Raw genomic sequence first — 22,447 nt, forward strand, 5'->3', positions numbered from 1 at the left:
ATATACATATATCCCCATATCTCCTCCCTCTTGCATCTCCCTCCCACCCTCCCTATCCCATCCCTCTAGGTGGTCACAAAGCACCGAGCTGATCTCCCTGAGCAAAGAACTTCAATTGTTTTCTGTGAAAGTCATTGGTCTTAGTACATGGGGGTGATGAGGACCCAGAAGATATTGCTAGGACACTGACAGCATCTGCCACAATGAGTCTGAAAAGTTGACTGTAAATTCCAACTACAAAGTGACAAATGTTTCCCAGAAGAATAAATATCAATACATATCAGAAATTATCCAAACACCAGTTAATCAGAGAAGATGCAAATTAAAACATACGAGAAATCAATCATTAGGTGCATCTAAATTTTTGTAAAAAGTAAGTTTGTTATAAAGTCTAATACAGGCAGGATACTGATGATATTAAAATATTTAAATCATTTTAAATAGCAATATGGCATTGTATTTCAAGAAGTAAAGCAGGGCTTCCCTGGTGGCGCAGTGGTTGAGAATCTGCCTGCCAATGCAGGGGACACGGGTTCGAGCCCTGGTCTGGGAAGATCCCACATGCCGCGGAGCAACTGGGCCCGTGAGCCACAACTACTGAGCGTACGTGTCTGGAGCCTGTGCTCCGCAACAAGAGAGGCCGCGATAGTGAGAGGCCCGCACACCGCGATGAAGAGTGGCCCCTGCTTGCCACAACTGGAGAAAGCCCTCGCACAGAAACGAAGACCCAACACAGCCAAAAGTAAATAAATAAATAAAAATTAAATAATGTATAATTCAGGTGTACTTTAAAAAAGAAAAAAAAATTAAAAAAAAAAAAGTAAAGCAATTTCCATACATTTTGACCTAATAATTATATTTCTGGGAAATAAGCATTAAAGAAATTAAAGCATGAGAAGAGTGATAATACCCTATGTGTCTGGAAAATGGACAAATGGTTAAGTTATAGTATATGCAATCAATGAATATTTATATATCGAACAAGATTATGGTTGTGAAGATAAGTATTAGAATGAAAATAAATGCTTATACTGTAACAATAAGTAGAAAAAATAATACACAAAAGTATACATGCATTCTGGTTACAACCATCTTATCTTTTAACAGCATTAACATTTCCTGGAAGAAAATACCCCCAAAATGTTAACAGTAATTAGAATTTAGTGCCAGTGTCAAGTACAATGTTTTATATGCAAATAACAGAAAATCCAGCTAATACTGGCTTGAGCAATGAAAGAACTTATTGCCTTGTGTAACTGGAAAGCCCAGTGGTAAGGCTTCAGGTTTGATCCAGCAGGTCAATCAGGTCATTGAGTTCAGTTGCTTACTTTCTCTTCACTCTGCCTTCTGGAATGCTGCTTCATATGCAGGCAGGGTCTTCTCTTGGTTGTCATTTTGACACCAGCAGAAAATAGAACTAGGTGCTGCCTTGGTCACACTGAGGCTCAGAATAAGGCTTCTCTTCCTCAAATTTTGAACAAAATCACAAAGTTCTGGGTTATATGCCCATCACTGAATAAAAAAATATGGCCAGATGATAAGATTGGCTTTAAGCCAATTAGGGTACCCCTCTACAACTGTACTTGGGTCAATTCTACTCTAAATCCATGGCTGCTTCACAATGAGCATAAGTGCTGAGGAAGCAATGACAATATCTACTACCATATGTGAATATACATGTATATATGTGTTTATACATGTGGGTACATATATGCACGATATAGACATATATACACACCCATCTACAGAGGAAGCACAACTGAACTACCAAGCTGATTAATTTGTTCATTTACTCATTCAGTAGACACATATTTACTAAGTACCTGTCTTGTTCCAGATACTATTCTAGGCACTGCAGACACAATATTAAATGAGAAAAGGAAGGTCCCTGATCTCATGGAGCTGACATCTCTGTGGGAGAAAACCAACAATAAACAAATAAATGAATAAACAAGAAAAATGACGTGAAAGAATTAAAGCAAGATGTCTGTTGGAGTAACAAGATGGAGATATATATATATATTTGGAGTGGTTGGTTAAAGGACTCTTTTTAATTTAATTTAATTTTTTTTAACATCTTTATTGGAGTATAATTGCTTTACAATGGTGTGTTAGTTTCTGCTTTATAACAAAGTGAATCAGCTATACATATACACATATCCCCATATCTCCTTCCTCTTGCATCTCCTTCCCACCCTCCCTATCCCACCCCTCTAAGTGGTCACAAAGCACCGAGCTGATCTCCCTGTGCCATGTGGCTGCTTCGAAGAGGAAACATTTAAGCTAAGATCTGTATGAAAAGAAGAGCTTCCCAAGCAAAGATCAGAGTGTAGAGCACATCAGGAAAGTCCATTAGTGTAAGAGGCCTAAAAGTGCAAGGAATCCTGAGATTCTGGAGAAACCACAAGAAGCCCTGTGAGGCAGAGATACAGGGTATGAAAAAGAGTGTGGGCTGAGTAGAGTTTGGAGCAGTATGTAGATACCAGGGTATGTAGAACTTTGGAAACCATAGTAGAAATTTGAGTTTCATGCAAAGAACAATGAGACACATTGGAGCATATTTAGCAGGGAAGAGCAAATCTCTTTGTACATCTTTAAAAGTTCTCTTTAAAAGATCTCTTTTGAACCTACTGCGAGTTTTATATATCTTTTCTAAATTTTTGGACATTAGAACTGTTTCTAAATATATTTTTTCCTAGTTTAAAACAATATATGTATGGATGTTTATGTATACATCTGTTTTTCAAAGTGGTTGTACCAATTTACACTTCCACCAATAAAGAAAAGAGCTCCCAATTATTCACATCCTCATTCATGAGTGTTAGACTCTGGCCATGTGATCCTTCTGACCCCTCTAAAAAGATCGAGTTCCCAATGGTTTCACTTTGATCTCTGCTAATCAAGCCTTACTCTAAGCTCCCAAAGGCATAATGAGTTTTGTTTTGTTTTGTTTTGTTTTAGTTTTCATTTGTTGTTTCTGTCTGAGCAGAACTCTAGAGTATCAATTGGTGATTACAGCAATAGTTTCTGTCGTGACTTTCAGGACAAGATCAAATGTAAACAAAACAAAAATCCGAGAATTCCACTCCTCTTTAAGCCTGTTATTTCAGGATAATTGAGCACTTACATTCTGCAGTCTGTAGTTGATGAACTGATATCATTTCATGGGCAAAAGAGGAGTAAGATAAATGTGGATCTTTTTAGAATTTCCTCTAAGACTTTGTTTTTAAAGTCTGATTCATGTTTGAAGCATAGAGATTCGATCTCAAAAGTTCATAGCAATCAGTGTACACAGCAAAGGAGAAGGAATCAAGAGGCAAAGAGCAATCTTATTTAAAATGATAAGGTTAAGAGTAGGGAATCTTCAGCTCACACAATGTTAGAGTCATTAGAAAATAGAATTAATAAATATTTATGATTCTTAATTATTTTCTATCACAAAACACTTAATGGTGGAAAGTATCTTAGTCTGATGCTGGTCCTAAGTCAAGGATTTGAATGGAAATAGTTTATTTTGAAGGAGTTTCCAGGAAATAGTTTATTTTGAAGGAGTTTCCAGGAAATAGTGTTGGAGGTATGGGGCAAGTGAGACAGGGGAGGAATGTAGTCACATAGGATGTTATCAAGCTAGTTACCACTGTGGGCAACCAGAGTCAATCCCACTGGAAACTGGGAGACAGGATCGAATATGATCCTCAGGTTTTCCCACCTGAGACGCAAGGGAGCTGGGGTATTTATCCACCAACTTCCTTTAGTCATTGGTTGAAGGCTGTTTCCAGGGGATATTAATTCTGTGGCACTTCCAGCCTGCTAGACACTAAGCAGTCTCTGGCCACAGGAAAATCACTCCACCCAAAAAGATACAAAGGCTGGCAGTTGAAAGTTCAAGTCCAAATGCAATAAAATGGTAAAGGGGAACATCAGAGGGGCACCAACAGAGGCCTGGTGGGAGGAGACACAACGGTAGTTAAAACAAAGCTCCTCTAGTACTTGTTTCTAATACTATTCCAAACAGGCCCTCCACAACCCCACTGGAAATCAGCCATTGTGTCTAACCCAATGACTGCTATATGAGGACACAGAGGCTCAGTGACATTTAGGGACTTGCTCCAAGATGCACAGATGCAACAGAGAAATCAGACATCATGATGTTTATTCTATGAGTCTGATGAACATCAGTAAATTGTGTGTCTTCAAATATTTAGAGAGGAAGAAAATAGCTGTTTTGGACTTTCAAGTGAAGCATTTCAAAGTGGGGACTGTCTAACTTATCCTTTCTTCCAACCGGAGTCAGAAGCAGACACGGAGACTAGAGTAGACAGCATCAGGACCCCAGCAGGAGTCTTCCTCTCACCATGGAGGCTGACTGTTGTGCCCGCAGAACATGTCTGTGGGTAGGTAGATTCCATGTGGCTCCCATGTTTTCATTCTTGACTCGGACATAAATTTAGCAAAGGGAAGTCATGAGAAGTTAGGAGACTACTCCTTTTGTCCTTTGAACTAGACCTGGACCAAGCAGTGACCCCACCTTAGCACTTTGTCAGGAGATAAATTCTCCTGCTTTGGGGTTTTAGTCATCCCTTTGGTGGACAGATTTGATTTACCATTAGTGGGGAAACTCTTGGCTGTTTCTCAACTCACCCAAGAGTGCTAGCAGAGGGGGTTCATATTCATCTGACTTGTTTATAAAGTAAGGCTGGATTTCAGGTAGAATTATGACCTGTAATCATCTTGATTTGATTTGCCTTTGGCCCAACATCATATAAGAGTTGATATCCACCCCACCTTCAGAAATTGTGGTCCCTGCCACTTGTTTTATCCCTTTATTCTATACCAATAACAAGCTTAGAGACGTACATCAATCACCACTTGAAACTGGTTGATCAAATTGAGTAGGAAACAAACCTTCCTGCTCCATGGAGGACACTCATACTTCAAACATTTGCATATTCAATAAGTCATAGACTAGACTAATTTATACAATACAATAAAAATATTACCCCAGTTAAAATCATATATGCTCTCACATATTCAGGGGCAGTATGCTTTTTTAAAAAATTGTTTATGAAATATAATTTCTTTAATTTTATAAATTACTTCACAATTGATCAAATTAATATTTGAAAGACATCTGATAGTTGGTGGGCATTTCTACCTAATTTTCATTAAAGGCAAGTAGTTGAGCCTGTCCTCCTGAAACACTTAAACTGATTTCATATCTCAATTTTTAGAAAATGCAGTTTAAGATTTCAGAGACTGTGCTAGGCTGTGAAAGGCATTCCTGTGAGCCCATCTTCAGTCTGGGATGAACAAAGTGTAAAGCAATAAATAAGAGACCAAGGAGAATAAAAGAACTCTCTTTGACTAGACATTCTTAATTCTAAATAGAGTTTAACAGGAAATGACACAACACTGACATACTTTTAAACAGTATTTTCAGACAATAATTTAAATTTATGATTTTCCAATTTTTCATATAAGTATTATACATATATATGTACTTTCACATAAGTGCGTATATGTATATGCATGCATACATATAAGTACATATATATGTATATATGTGTACACACGCTTAAATAATGGAAGCTCATTTTAGATGTATTTGAGGAACATGGATCTGTAAGGATCAGAAAAGAATTCATTACTTATTTTTCTTAGTAGTATTTTTAAGCATTCATTCATTTTTCACTTTAGCTGAACTAAAATTGAACATGGGATTATGTTTCCTGCCATTTTTTGTTTTAAATTTTTAAGTGATAGTCATTAATGAACTACATAATATTATATATATTCCCTAAATTTCTCAGATTTTAAAACCTATGAGTGATGGTGAGTGAGACCTGTAGCTGAGATGAGGAGCAAACAGAGAGTACTGTAGGAAGTAAAGAAGTAATATTGCAGAACTGACCTTAATTCTCTAAGGCCAGGTCTTAGAAAGGGAGTAAAGAACCCCAACAGAGGAACAGAGGGTAAAGGAATGAAGGGCAATAATGAATGCTGTTAAGGAAACAATCAAATCATGTATTATCTGTAGATGTATCACAGATAAATATTTTTAAGTCTTGAAAGCCACCACATTCAGTCATAAGATAGTTTCACATATTCTTTGATGACCTTCTAATATAAGCAATCTTATACCAGCAAAGGAAAACAAATAATTAAAAATTCTCTCACAATATGGTGTCCTAGTTTAGTATCTAAGGGGTCTGATGAGAACTGACATTAAAAAACAAAACAAAACAAACAAAACCTTCTTTAAATAAATTTAAAAGGCTAAACGTAAATGCATATACAACAAACCATGCTAATTCTCTTCTCTTAGCTAATTTATAGGTTATCAATTACTTTTGGCTTTTTTCCCTCTTGTCTTCCTTGTTTGATTTTGTGTTCAAAGTTAAAATGCCAAGGAGCTCATTACTGCTTACTGTGTTCGGTTGTCCTGTGAAAACCACTTGTGCTTTTATATACACCAGATTCTCATTACAACTGAGTCCACTCAATGTGGGCTGTGGGGCCTCCGCCTTTGTGAACATGTCCTAAAAAATTGCTCCAGCAACTAGTAAATCTGCCCCTTTAGGCCATAGAGAGCTCTTTCATCTCTGTATTCTAATAAAAGTTACTAACAAGTAACTATAATATTAACTGTTGTAAGTCTTTGTAATTTACTTTTGGTGTACTCATTTCTTTGTTTTCACTGATGAATAGCTTAGTTAGGGCAAGGACAATGCAAACATTGTGCTTCTGTGTGTTTTCCAGACACCAGTCCAGTGCTTGGTATATATTATATCTGCCATTAATGTTTTTGCTGAATGAACCAACTTTCTTTGGATGGACATGAGACAGTCACTTCTGTATAATACATTCTTGTCTCCAGGGTGATTAAAGCCATAATTTCAGTGTGTGAAGGTTATAGATGATCAGAACTGAACAGTCTTTGATCTGTTGAAGCACAGTGAGTGAAGGGAACAAAGATATTGACCCATAAAAATTAATGAATAAGAAATAACCTCTCCTAAATAAGAAATGGAATACAAAGGATCTGTTGATTGGTCACAAGGACCATAACTGGAAGTTATGATGGAGAACATATCTAAGTTATTTGTAAGAGAAGTCAATATGTTACAGATAGAAAGTTATATGCAAAGATTGTTCCAACCATTATTGTTTAAAGGACTATCCAGAGTGTAGAAATTAGATTAAATTTTTGGGGGGAAACAGCCCTTCCTTGTTCCTCAGTTATTTCTCTCTTTCTTTTTTAAACATTACACTTTTCTTCTTTGTCCATTACCACTCAGGGTCATCAAAAAAGAAATCAACCATGACCTGGATTCCTGAGAAATAAATCACACTGTTTCATATCTTCCAATGTAACTTGAAGCAATGATTCAAACTCTTCTTTAAGCCTCTCATATATAAGCACAAGTGAGTAGATCAATAATAAGATGGATAATCATATACAGACTTGAGGATATTTCCTGTAGCAGTCACAACATCTTGATAGGAATAAATATTAGTTCAATGGAAATAATTTAATAAACGTATGTCTGCATTCCCAAGCTTTATGACAGATGATAGAACATTAATCTAGTTTGTTTTCAGAGTACTCATTTTCCTTTAGGTATACTTGCTGCTTTATACTTTGTTGGAAGATTGATTGCATTACTGGCCCCATTTCTTCACTGTCACCACCCCCTGTAACCATGCCCTTAGACATGTAACTTTATAATTACCTTGTACTCTGACTTTGAGCTCAACAATGTGACTCATAGTGGCAAATGAAATGTTGGCAAATGTGAAATTCACAGACATGAATTCACAGTGCAATTGGGCTTGTTCTTAGAGTTGCCTTTTGACACCATGAGAAGGATATGCCCAGACTAACCTGCGAAAAGAGGAAACACATGGAGCAAAGCTGGTACCCACAGCTGTCTCAGTCAAGACCATCCTAAGTCAACCAACCATCTACCTGCAGGCATGTGAGCATGCCAGGTCAGGACCAGCAGAACCACACAACCGACCCACAGAAGTGTAAGCAAATAGTTACCTATTGTTTTAAGCCATTATGTGTTGGGGAAGTTTGTTTCATGGCATTAATATGATAATTCCTACCTGATACAATTTGATTTCTCAATATGTAAATATATAATTAATTGTTTCTTATTAACTGAAAGTATGAAAGCACATGGACAATGAACAGTGATTCCTCAAATATGTCCATGATTCTATTTTAAGGATATGGTATCAAATTAAAGTAAAAAACACAATGGATTTTTTTTTTTACAAAGTTCTGAGAATGTTCGAACTATGATCTCTTCATTTTTTCCCATAACAAGAATTGAGCAACCATAGAGGAATCCAGCTGGCCTATATCTTGAGTTCTCTAGAATTATATGAAGTTTTTCCAATTGATAATATGACAGTAGACTTTAGTAATGTTCTGGAAGGCAGTCTCCTCAGCTGCATGGGGTAGAATAGAACAATAAATGTTTATTATTTCTCACTATTCTGTGGGTTGACTAGGCAGATCTGGTCTGAGGTAGCTTGGTAGCAGCTTAACAGCCAAGAATGGCCTCGTCACATGTCTAGGGTCTCAGCTAAGATAGCTGAGACCTCTATCCAAGAAATCTTTTATCCTCCAGTGGGCTGACTTGAGCTTGTTCATTGGTAGCAGAAGGGTTCCCAGCAGCAAAGGAGGGTAAGACCCATGAGCAAAAACCTTTAAAACCTCTGCTGGCATCACATTTACTGTTGTCCCATTGGCCAAACCTAGAGTTGGTGTCGGGGGGCGAGGGGTCGGCAGGGGGGAAGGGAACCTGGCAAGGGCATTGTTACAGAGAGAAGAATCATGGTGGCCATTTTGTAAACAGTCTACCTCTTGTATCATACCTAAATCTTCTTGATGGGGAACTAGAGCTCTACATGCCCATTTCTGCAAGCTATTCAGTAAGTCCTACACTCTGGCCCATGGAAGACAATTCCACCCCTGTTTTAAAATGTAGGTTTTATTATTATTAGTTATGGTGAGACCAACAGATCAGGAGACAACTGCCATTGGAAAGATAGTTTGCTACTCATAGCTCCCAAAAGGAGGGGCCACACCATGCTACAGGTGGCCATATGGGGAAGCACTAGGGTCAGTCAGGAGGTGGAAGGAGCAAAGGGAAAATGTGGGCAAGAACTTTACAGTGGTTTCCACTGGAAGGAATGGGCAAGGCTGAGGATTGGCTGGTTTGAATAACTTCAGTTGGCTCTGGGGTGTAAGAGTTGGCCTGGGTGATTAAGGCAGGAAGTATAAGGGCCCAACAGAGGAAGTCAGGGGTTGGAGGGTGGGGTTCTGGATTTGCTGGTTTGCATATGAACCTTTAGCATGAGTTGTTTACTATTCTAGGAATTAGTTTGACCCAGGAGGGGCAGTCCCTTCAGTGTCAGCAAGGCCCCAGATGTCAAGGCATCAGAAAAGCAGAAAATAAAAAGGCATGGTTAATATACCGCCCCACTTCAAAATTATATCCCTAAAGCAATAATATATTACTGTTCTGAGAGACGGAAGTTCAGGGAGTCTGAACTTTACTTCATAAAAATAGAACTACCATATGACCCAGCAATCCCACTACTGGGCATATACCCTGAGAAAACCATAATTCAAAAAGAGTCATGTACCAAAATGTTCATTGCAGCTCTAGTTACAATAGCCAGGACATGGAAGCAACCTAAGTGTCCATCAACAGATGAATGGATAAAGATGTGGCACATATATACAATGGAATATTACTCAGCCATATAAAGAAATGAAATTGAGTTATTTGTAGTGAGGTGGATGGACCTAGAGTCTGTCATACAGAGTGAAGTAAGTCAGAAAGAGAAAAACAAATACCATATGCTAACACATATATATGGAATCTAAGAAAAAAAAAAAAAAGTCATGAAGAACCTAGGGGCAAGACGGTAATAAAGACACAGACCTACTAGAGAATGGACTTGAGGATATGGGGAGGGGGAAGGGTAAGCTGTGACAAAGTGAGAGAGTGGCATGGACATATATACACTACCAAATGTAAAATAGATACCTAGTGGGAAGCAGCCGCATAGCACAGGGAGATCAGCTCCGTGCTTTGTGACCACCTAGAGGGGAGGGATAGGGAGGGTGGGAGGGAGGGAGATGCAAGAGGGAAGAGATATGGGGACATATGTATATGTATAACTGATTCACTTTGTTATAAAGCAGAAACTAACACACCATTGTAAAGCAATTATACTCCAATAAAGATGTTAAAAAAAAAAAATCATGTCAATAAGCCCTGCTGGTGATACAATGACTACAACATTCTCAAAATATTTTTTAAAGGATTTCTCAGTCCCATATGAGGTGTGTAACATTAACTTCTTGCTATACTGTCTCCTTTCTAGGATTTTGTTTCCAGTGTTAGACATTAATGTAGGACCATCTTAGCATTCTGCTAAGTGCCCACTCTAAATGTGTGTGAAAAATATCTGACATGCTTTCTGAATGCATGAAAATTTTGGGGGGGAAGCAATGTCAGATAAATAGAAGGCAGTGTCAACTAAATACACTTTAGCGATGATTTATTTGGTACCTACTATGTGCCAGGCACTGTGATAAGTGCTATGGGATTTTAATCAAATGCCATTTAGGCTCTCAAGGGGCTCACAGTTTACTGAGCAATCAGGAAGAAACAATGTTAAAACATGTAGCACTTTATGGGGTCTGCTTAAAGTTTAAGGTTACCTGTCCAGGATTCAGGAGTTTCTCTAGGATGCAGGAGGAATTTTCTGTGCCAAAACTGAGATAGCTCCAGGCAAACCAGGATGGTACGTCACCTTAGGTCTGCTTGGTCATACCACCTGCAAAAAATGGCTAATGATGGAACTTCCCTGGTGGTCCAGTGGTTAAGACTTCGCCTTCCAATGCAGGGGGTGTGGGTTTGATTCCTGGTCGGGGAGCTAAGATCCCACATGCCTTGTGGCCAAAAAGACCAAAACATAAAACAGAAGCAATATTGTAACAAATTTAATAAAGACTTTAAAAATGGTCCACATCAAAAAAACCCACAAAATCTTAAAAAAAAAAAAAAAAGGCTCATGAGTAGTTCTCCTCTGAATTCAGAAATTTCGACTAGAGAGATCTGGACTCCTCCAAACTTCTGTATCTCAGCTACCATTCAGTTACGTTGACCATGAATCCTGATTTGCCAGGATAGGGAAGAAAGTGTGGATGCTATAAGCCAGAGTTGTGCTAGTATCAACTTGCACGAGCTCACAAGAGCTGGTTCTGCTCATTTCTTCCCAACTCCACATTCAGTGAGTCATGTTGATAGATCAGAATTGGCCATGCTGGGAGAATTTATATGATGGAAATTGGCAAATAGTACTATAAATCAGGGCTCCTCTCCCCCATGCCCAACCCCAGAGCTGGGTTTTAAACATTTACCAGCACACTACTGCCCAAAGCTGAGTTGAAAAATCTGGCAGCCCAATGGAGATGCAGTTGGTGCTCTACTCCATCCCTTTTCTAAGGCAGTGCATCTATCCCCCAGATGCTGTGTGTGCTGGTTGCCAACAACTCTTAGGTCACCCCCTTCTTCTGAGAACTGTCCTCAGCTGACAGGAGCTGCCTTGCCTGTAAATGCATGGGACGTAATACCCTGTACCCAGTGGTGGCCTGTAGCCAGTGACTGACTTATGGAGTGATATCAAAGGTCAGCCCTCTTGCCTCAAGTTGGGACAACACTATGGTACCATGCATGTGCCAATACTTCCTCTGAGATCAGGCTGAGACTAGTCACCAGATGGAACCACATCCTTGCCCACCTGCTTCCCCTTCCCTATCTTGCTTCTCTTATTTCTTTATATGTTTTCCCCAAGAGTCTCCCTTAAAAAAATCACTGGCTTAAGAGTCCCCATCTTGACCTGGAGATTATCATACTAAGTGAAGTAAGCCAGACAGAGAAAGACAAATATCGTATGATATGTCAAGTCTTTAAAAAAGAAAAAAAAAAGATACAAATGAACGCATTTACAAAACAGAAATAGACCCACAGACATAGAAAACAAACTTATGGTTACCAAATGGGAAAGCGGGGTGGGAAATAAATTAAGAGTTTGGTATTAACATATACACACTCCTATATACAAAATAGATAACCAACAAGGACCTACTGTATAGCACAGGGAACTATACTCAATATTTTGTAATAACCTATAAGGAAAAAGAATCTAAAAAATAATTGTATATATCTGAATTACTGTGCTGTACACCTGAAACTAACAGAGCATTGTAAATCAACTCTGCTTCAAATTTTTAAAAAATGGGCAATAAAAAAGGGTCCCCATCTTAGGCTCTGCTTCTAAGGAACATGATGTAACATACCCAGCCCAGGAGAATCTCTAAGGAATGAACATTTGATCCCTAGTATATCTCATGTACTAACTTATGAATTGTTGAGAGAACTTTTTGATCTTCATCCTTCCTTTGAGCAAAGAGCATCCCCTTGATTCTTGAGCTTTCTGGAATCTCATTTGTAATTCTCCTTCATTTCCTTGTGCATACCTAGTAGTAACCACAAAATGCTTTTGAGGGCAGTTTTCAGTTTTGCATTTTGAACTTTGGATCCTCCTTTATTTAACTAAATTGGGAGAAGGAGAAATGAAATTCCAGTGTATTCACATGACATTTAAGGTAGAGAAATTTAGTGGCAGTAGGCAATCACGTGTAGCAGCCATTTATGACTGAATTATACCATTTGTAGCCACTTAACATGCTGAACCATTCCTCTCTGTCTGGAAAAATCATAAAAAGGGACCCGTCAGCACTCTGAGTCACTGCTAAGAAGCTTATGAATCCTCACACCTGCATTTAAATGAGTGTTTGCAGGGCACAAATATAAAGACCTTAGAGAAATGAAATGAAGCACTCTAGCAGAGAAAAACAATATTGGTTTCTGTCTACATTTGTAAATTGACTGCAGGAAGAACACTTCTGGAATTAGTTTATTAATAAGAATCATTTTGAATAACTTTTTTACTTCATATGTTTTTAAAATGAGGATAGATCATATAAGAAGGATTAAAACCAAGTGGTAAATTTTGATAATATCCAAAATATGAAGGAATAGTAAATGCTAGGATACTTTGCTCCATTCCAAGTAGGCATTCTGTAAATATGTGAATACATAAATCATATCAACAGTAGGATTCAAAACCAGGAACTGTGACTACCTCATCTTTAGTTTCTTCTTTCTTAAATTTTACGTTTTATTACGGTATAATTTACATCAAGTATAGTGAATAACTCTCAGGTGTAAGTCTTGATAAATTTATAGACACACACACACACATAATCACCACCCATATAGAAAATGAGCATTTCTGGTACCCCAGCAAGCTTCCTCAATTACCTCCCCACCAAAAGGTAACCACCATCTGACCTTACACTGTAGATTTTCCTAGATTTTCATGTTTCTGTGGAATAATTGTTTCCCTGAATAGCAGCAGGAGTCTAGTCATAGCACCTCTTGGTGCCTATTTCAAGCATCCCTTTAACCCACCATTATCTGAAGAATCATTAGTCTTTTGTTACTTATACTCAGAAGAGCTCACCCTCCCATTGTCCCCACTAGGCATCCTTACCCATGCTATGGCCACATTCTAAATGTGATCCTTGGAGCTTTTGCCCACTTTCTGGGAGCAAAATACACCCCAGACTCTCAGTGCTTCTGTTCTAGGTACATATCTACAGGTTCTAGGACCTGTATCTAGATCCTTTCAGGAACTCTCACATGCCAGACGTAAGACATGTCCTCAAGCTAGTGCCACCATGCTGTCATATGAGCAAGGGCCATATGGCATTGACAGACTCCATTGCCAGTCCTCCAGTTTACTGACTCTTAAATGTGCACACCTCAGAAGATGTCACAGTTTGGCTCAACCGGAGACCAGCCTCTTGCAGAATGGTTCAAGATGAGGTAGAGTTGGAAAAAATTACAACCTCTTCTCTTTGCATGATGCTGTATACACATTTTACTCCATTATAACCCAATAGAGCCTAGTTTCTGGTATACCATGTTGGTTCATGTCTCCCTGCCTTTAATCATATTACTACATCTTTTTAGAACTACCAAGTTTTTATGTTTCTTGACTTCAGTTCTTTTCTTTCTCTCAAGTCTTGGCTGAGTTGTCACATCTCAGAATCTCAAGTTTAGCTGAGTCCCTCTTCTCTGGGTCCTCATGCTAATGTGCTTTTTTTAGCATTACTTCCAGTGTTTCCCAAACTTGAGGTGGCCCCTGCTCCTTGACAGCTCCAAGTGTTCAAATATTCTTCATTCTTTAAATTCAAATTTGGATACTATCTCCAAATTCCCAGCTCTTCTCTAATGAAGCTTATTGCTTCCTCTCTATACAAATTTGACAGTTTGTTAATACCTCTTCATGGTTTTCACATTTTATGTTTCCTGCCAAATTGTAAAAATGCCTTGAGAAGAGGAACCATGTCTTATTCAATATTGTATTCCAATCCACTCCAGCACCCAGCTCAGCACCATTCAATTAACACCTGCTGAATGCATGCAGACCTGAGTGAATAAACATGCCTCATTGATTGATCACATCAGTTAAACTGGGTCAAAGACATTTTTATTAAATTGTTTCCATTGTCTGACTTTTGGAAAAGCAATATGACCTACAGAGTTGACATGCCCTTGATATCACAGAGGATGTGTCTGAAGAATCATGTTTCTGGATCACTTCACCAACTCCACCCTTTGGCTTTTGTTCCAGGCACATTTTTCACAAAGAAACACGTTAAACAACTAAATGTGATGATGGCAGATTTATTATCAACATGATATGGAGTAGAGAAAAACAAATTTGCATTTAAAAGCAGATAGTGGGCCAGTGGCTAGGCCAGGCTTGCTAATTTCCTCACTTCCTTATGGCCTTGTATAGTCTGATACTCACAATGACAAATCCCAATGGGCCATAGACCCTAGTGGTCACTCTCAAATAGGAAAAGCTTGGAATTTTAAATTTGCAGATTCAACAGGTCTCCTTTGCACATTTTTTGCAAAATTTGTTTTGATGAGAATTAGATGAAGAACAATTTGTTTCCCATAGAAGTACACCATAGTCTGTACATGCAGCACTACCCTCAACCCCTCTATACCTTTTAAGCAAACAAAGCTCACAAATTTTAATTTCAAAATCCAGAACCATGATATTAACTCAAAAGTCTGAGCTACAAAAACTGGGACACATATAAACACAGTGTGGAATCTTTGAGACATAGATCTCCAGCATCACATGGTATGTTTTAGTTTAGGAGTTCATAAAAATGTAGAGGATGAACTTTTGCTGTAAGTTATATAATGATGATATTTTTATTAAATTTGCAGGCCTAAAAATATCTTTTAGTAGATGAAAGTATTTTAACTTACCAGAAGCATTATATAGTTTGTAAAATTGTGCCAAAATTTTAAGAACAAAAAATGATCTGCTTTCTTTGCTATTTTGGAGGACTAATTCTAGAGCTATCAAATATAAAAACTGTTGGGAACTCCAAGAGGGGGATCATGAAGGATCTACTTAGCTCTGAGCAGTACCAATAGAGAATTCTCTCAGGGCTTATACTAAATGAGTTGGGTTATTATTAATTAGTAAGAATTAAAACAATTATCTGATAATGCACAGCACTGCTCTTAATGTAGCCTGCCCAGGGACCCTCTCAAGAGGGGGTCTGGCAGTTTGACTCTTTGCTTTCTTATATAATAATATCATTATGGTCCAAACAAGAGGGAAGTCCAACAAGAATGTATTCAAGCCCATTCAAAAGAGGTCTCCATGACATTTCAAGGAGTTAAGGAGAAACAGAAAAAAAAAACGTGTGAGCAGAGACATTTCTGTTTGAAGACATTAGGAGTCTTTTGTTTTTCTATTTTCTAATTTTTCTTTCTATTTTTGAGAGTACTTGCATTCATCCTGCAAACTTGCATGGGGAAGAAATAATATAGTTGTACATTTGTCACCATTGTGTCCCGGCTTATAACACTCTTACCTGAGATTATAAATTTTTCAAATTAGTGGAGTTTTAATACAGAATTGCTCATACTGAGATCTGTGTATGTAACATAATAATTAAAACCCAAGAGACAAGTAATACATGAAGTCAGAGGTCCTGGGTTCTAGTTTTCCCTAGCTGGGTGGCTATGGATTAATTATTAAACATTTCTGAGTGTTCCAGTCCATGACTATAAAATAGAAACGTTGAATCATGTGACTTCTCAAGCCACTTTAGCTTTTGAAATTGTAAGATTTTACATAATCACTTCAGTCCCCACCAAAATAAAAATTTCCAAAAAAAAATTGAAGCCAAGTTTGCTTGTCCCTTTGGTGTTGGGGTGAATAGCCATAACTATCAGTTACTATAAAAAAATAGTTGAGACTTATGTAAGGTATGATTCAATAAATGCTTACTGAGTATGTATTACTTCATGCGAGGCTCTGCACTTGGAATTGTAGAAAAGTTCAAATATATTTAAAACATAGCTTCTGGCATGGTGTCTGGTCTGAAGAGCCCTCCAGGGGAGGTGGGGAGATAAAGGAGATATTTATCAAAATTATTTTGGGGAATGGTGGAATAGTCACCAAAGTAGTGGTCTGTCTCTCCACCAGATGCTTATATATTGCCTTGGGTTTTGTTTCTAACTTGATTATTTTCTAAATTCTGTGTGGAACCAGAACTCATGTTGTATTACTTACATAGCAAATGTTACAGACTGAACTTTGTCCCCAGAAATTCATACGTTGAAGCCCTAACCCCCTATGTGACTGTATTTTGAGAGCACCTTTGAAGAGGTAATCAAGGTTAAATGAGGTCATAAGGGTGGTGCCTTAATCCAATGTGACTGGTGGCCTTATAAGAAGAAGAAGAAGAAAACTAGGCATGAACATGTTTTGAAAACTATTCCTTGATTTGCCCAGTCCTAGGTGCTTGAGTTACATGAGTGACCAAAACAGACCGAACTCTTGCCTTTCTGGAATTTATACTCTGGTGGAAGGAGGAGAATAAGACAGCCCCTGCCTCTGAGAAGTTAATCTTGTGGGGAGGTGGCCCTACTTAAACTAATGGTATCACTAAAATGATAGAAATAGAGCAAAGGAAGCCTGAACAGGGAATTTTAGAAGGACCTAGAAGGAGCCTGAAGATGATTGAGCTGATGATTCTTTGAAGATTTCATTTGTCCAGAGAGTACCAAGAAAAAAGCCAACCCAATATGCTATCACAAACTCTGAAATAGTATCGTCTGAATTGTCTTCTTTATGTTCAACTTACTGTATAAATGTAAAATACAGAAGAAACATCTGTTGAATTATTTTTAGCTCCTTTTGTAGGAATTTAATTGTTTATATAACTAAATATAGTCCAGTAGTAGGTAAAATTGATAGTCTTTTTTTTCCCCCACAAATTTAGTACCTTCAAACAACACAAGTTTATTATCTTACAGTTCTGAAGGTCTGAAGTCTGACACGGGTCCTACTGGGCTAAGATCAAAGTGCCAGCAGGGTGTGTTTCTTCCTGGAGGCCCTGGGGAAAATCTATTTCCTTGCCTTTTCCGGTTTCTAGAGACCACCTGCATTCCTTGGATTGTGATCCCGTTCCTCCATCTTCAAAGCCAGCAACATTGGACTGAATCCTTCTCACCCAGACTTCTCTCTGATTCTCTTTTCTGAGTCCCTCTTTCAATTTTAATGACCCTTGTGATTACAGTGAACCCTTGAACAACATAAGTTTGAATGGTGCGGGCCCACTTATATGCAGATTGTATACAAAGGATCTGCAGTTGGTCGAATCAGCGGATGTGGAACCATAGATACTGAGGGCTGACTGTCAAGTTCTGTGCAAATTTTCAGCTGCTCTGAGGGTCACTGCCCGTAACCCCCACGTTGTTCAAGGGTCAACTGTACATTGAGCCCGCTGGGATATTTCAGGATAATCACCCTAGATCAGCTAATTAGCATCCTTAATTCCATCTGACTTTAACATCCCTTTGCCTTGTATCCCAGCACATACACAGGTTCCAGCAATTAAGAGATAGAGACCTCTGGGGAGCCATTACTCTGCCTACCACTCTAGTGTATTACATATATTCTGATCACCAGGAAAAAAAGTAAGTAATAAACATAAAAGAAACCAACTGAAAGAAAAAAGTTTTGTCTACCCTGCAGCCCTAGAGAGCAGAGAAAATCAAAGAGCTCTATTTTTCCTTTTAATCATTTTGACAAGATAATAATTTAGAAGGCAAGATAAAGGAAGACAGCCTCTTTTTCTGAAGGCACAATTCAGATTCAGTGCTCCCTCAAGTAGTGTCCACCTGTGTGTATGGGGCGGGTGGTGTCAGTGATAATGAGACATTATCTTCTGAGCACTTGCAGTAGATGTGCTCTACACCGTAGAGCCACGTGGGAATTCCCACTTGAGAAGCATTTGCTGTTACACACTTTTCTTGCCTGTCTTCACCTCACATTGTACACACTTCAGAGGCAGGTATCAGTATTGTGCACAGTTCTTCACATATTTTGGTGGGTGACTAAAACACATTTCATTATATGCAACTTCTAGTCACCCAAAACATTATGGTAACAATAACCACTACCTTTTACTGAACCGTTACTAACTAAGGGCCAAGACTCTGTGCCAAGTGCTAGACATATATTATCTCATTTAAAGGTGACACCAATGCCACAGGGAAGGTACCACCACGCCCAGTCTCACCTTGACTACACATTAGAGCCACCTGGGCAGCTTGTAAAACTCCCGAAGCCCAGACTGCAGGCAGACCAACCAATCAGAGCCTCCGAGGGTGGGATCCAGGCATCTTATTTGTTAAAGCTTCTGGGTGATTCTGACATGCAGCCAAGGTTGAGCCTAGGTCCTAATATATTGGATCCCAAGCCCAGATACTTTCCTCTGCCAAGTAAGCCAACTGCCCAGGCCCCTCCCATCTTCTGCCCCCACCATCCCCATTGTGACGCTTGCCAGTCTCTGCCATGGACCCTTCTACTCCCAGTTAGATTCTTGCCCGCTTCACACAAGCTGAACATTCTTGAAGTCTTTAGTATGATCCCAGTGACCATATGACATTGCTTTCACCTAAAATACACCTTACTGTTCTTGGAATTTTGGGGGGGTTTTCTTGGGAGGGGGTACCTTTATCATTAACAGTACTAGTATTTTGCAAAATTAATTATAATAGCTTGAAATTTACCACGTTATTTTATATACCAGAAATTTTGATGGACTTTACATGGCCTTGTGACACTTTGAGGAAGGTTCTGTTATAGTGAGTGAAGGGAGGCTGACCCTCAGTGACACTGCCTCCAGGGGGTGACATTCAAGACCAGACTGTGTTATTTCAGAACATCAGCTTGTACCCTCCCCTTAGTTTTCCAAAACTGACTGCTAATAAATCTTTCTTGAGCAACTTGTTCACTTCCTGAAAATATGCATTAGCTAGTGGTGTTCCAGGGATAGACCACCTCATGACAAGACAGTGGGCCCTTAAACAATGAGGCATTTGAGTTGCGAGGATTTTTTTCAATAGTAAATACTACAGTCCTACGTGATCTGAAGTTGGTTGAATCTGTGGATGCAGCACCTTGGATAGGGAAGAATTGCATATAGGGAAGGCAGACTATATAGGTGGATTTTCAACTGCATGGATGGTGGGCGCCCCTGACCCCCACATTGTTCAAGGGTCAACTGTATTTCCTCAGGTCAGGGCTTCTCAGAAGTTCATGTGCAAACAAGACACCCAGGGATCCTATTAAAATGCAGATCCTGACTGAGTAGGTCAGGGGTGGGCCTGAGATTCTGGATCCCTACCTGGATCCCAGGGCATGCGAGGCTGCTGGTCCACAAACCACACTTACTCTCTATTCATTGTTGCATCTTTCTCATACATTGATTTGCAAGAATCCCCTAGTAGTATGTCCTTGAGGAAGCAAAAAAAAAAGGCACTTTTTAGACAATGGGATCACTAAGAGCTCAGTGCTTTAAATGAATTTTATAACTAGAACAACAGATAAATTGCCTTTTCTAGAAATAAAACATTTAATCAACTACATCTTTTACCCATTATACATTAAACCCATGTCTGTTTTATTCTTAGAAAACAGTTCTTCACCCAAACTGGGTTCTTAAAAAGGCATTTCTTAAAGGAATAACATATTATCTTAATCTCTGATTTGTTTTAAAGTGGGTCTTACATTTTATATTCCATATTCTAGCACCTTGGTACTTTTTTTAGGATGTGCCTGTGAATTTTCATTCAAGAGGACGTACTCCTAGGTGCAAGATTTTTATCTTTTATACAGATTTTTTAAGGCAATTCATAACCCTGTAAAAATACAAGGAGAAAAAGAAGACTTTTAATGAGACTAAAACTAACTTAAATGTACCAAACAAGAGAAAAAATAAAACTGACCTCATTTTTAATTCATTTCCCAGAGTTGTGATTCCCAATGTGAAATGTATATAAACCACAGATTTTAAAATAATACTGGTAATAACAGCAATGTTAAAGAAAACCAGAGCCAGGCAAAAATTAAAGTGGTAGAAGCAGATTTTATTCAGGAACCATTGCAATAGGGGAGAGGAGACCATGGTTATAGGACTGGGCTCAATTCTGAATACAGCAGGGCAGGTGGGGATTTAGAGCCAAGGAGCAGGGTTGGGGCAGTGGATGGAAAATTCCTAAAAGGCAACATCAGCGGTAAGGGTGAATGTTGTCTAAACTGATTTCACAGGATTCTTGCTGAAGGCAGGCCAGGATGGTCAGATACCAAGGGTATGGATGAGGAATTTGATCGGATATTGAGGTGGCCAGACATGAAGGGTGGGGGGCTCTCTCCAAACTGACTTAGCACCATCTTTGCTACAACTGGGTGATGCAGACCCTTTAAGAGGAGGCCAAGGTCGAGGCCCACAGGGCTTGAGGAGCCTGACTGGAGTTAGGTCAAGGAGGGAGTCTTGTCAAAAGCAACGTTAAAAACTCACATTTAATGAGCACTTCCTTTTTTAACCTATGTACTAATCAGTAGGCAAAGCAATAAGCCTCTTAGGCAAGTGCCTTCTGACCGCTTGTACAGATGAGGGAATGGAGAAGTGGAAGAGCTTACACCACTTACAGAGCTCGTACAGGGCAAAGCCAGACACACTCAGGTGTTCATTTCTAAACTAGACGCCTCTGAGCTAGTTTTCTTTGTACCGGAGTAAAGTGGAGGGGTTCATACTCGTTCGAAAGCTTTTAGACGTTGTGGAGTGCCATGTTTGAAAGGAAAAATCATCCAAACCTCCTAATGTTAACTGGTGTGCTCTCCCCTTGCTTTCAGACAAGGCTTGTTCTGGAAGGCTTGTTACTTTCACAGTTCTGTTTATCCCTCCCATCCTCCCTCCCTCTTCCTAGCACCACTACCTCCGCCACTACCACCATTTTATCTCCTAGGACTGTATGAGTTCCAGGTTTAAGGAGACCTGAAGTTCTTCTAATGTAACATTCTTAAAAACACATTTTAAACACATTTTCACATGGGGCATCACCTTTTGTAGATTCAGATCAGACAAGAATTAAAGTTCTCTGATGAGACTAGTTTGAAAGCTGATCATAAGAGACAAAGAACAATTTTCTAATATCCATAAGGAGGTTCTATATATAGGAGAGTGTTTGACACCTTTTGTGGGCTTTTATTTTTAATCAAACAAAGGCAAGGTTGACTCTTGCAAATCCCAGAAGAGGAGCTCTTATAACAGACCTTAAACAGCCTTAATTTAAAGCAGGCATATAAAATACAAAATGGTATTTAAAGAGGTGTAGAGATATTAATTAAAACGGACTTAACTGAAATGCCAGGAATATCATCACTTCTGAAAATTGAATTACTGAATATCAATGGTGAATTAAAATGAATAGACTTATCTATCTCTGTCCAAAGGTATTTTATCCACAAAATGTGTAATACACGACAATTAATCAGAGGTCATGGATTCTAGCTGAAACCCAATCAAATTCTTCAGAATTCTAATAGAGGAATGCATTCAGGTCAAAGAACATTAACAGAAAAGCTTCCATCACTGAAAGGGCAAGCAGAGGGAGTCTTTAAAGAAGTGCTAGAAATATGCTTAATTGTTCTCTTCTTGATCTATTGTTCTTGGTGATGTAGAAAACCTGTGTGCTGCAAGTTAAGCTACATTAATTACAGTCATGTCAAATATGTAGGCCTTTCTTTTTTTTTAAAAAAAAAAAGAGCTTAATTTCTATGCCTTCTGAAAGTGAGAGAAACTGAAGGCACATTTAAAAGCTGGTATATCTGTTGAGAACTTTTTCTGCTTTTCCCAAACAGTAGAATTTTTCTAAAGGCTTGCCTGTTGGAGAAC

General features: G+C 38.7%; 1 protein-coding gene across 4 annotated transcripts in view; it reads left to right on the forward strand.

The window, feature by feature from the left end:
* PLCB1 (phospholipase C beta 1) overlaps positions 1–22,447 on the forward strand; it is a 700,435-nt gene that overhangs the window by 429,433 nt on the left and 248,555 nt on the right. Inside the window, exons 1-2 of one of the 4 annotated variants that reach the window (XM_036826679.1) lie at positions 7,341–7,425; positions 7,844–8,031. The exons of the other annotated variants lie outside the window; for them this stretch is intronic. The gene's annotated coding sequence lies outside the window, so the exon portion shown is untranslated. Of the gene's footprint in view, positions 1–7,340; positions 7,426–7,843; positions 8,032–22,447 lie in introns of those variants that run through there. 4 annotated transcript variants of the gene reach the window in all.

This window comes from Balaenoptera musculus, chromosome 15, assembly GCF_009873245.2.
Source record: "Balaenoptera musculus isolate JJ_BM4_2016_0621 chromosome 15, mBalMus1.pri.v3, whole genome shotgun sequence".
In the NCBI taxonomy this organism is placed as follows: domain Eukaryota; kingdom Metazoa; phylum Chordata; class Mammalia; order Artiodactyla; family Balaenopteridae; genus Balaenoptera; species Balaenoptera musculus.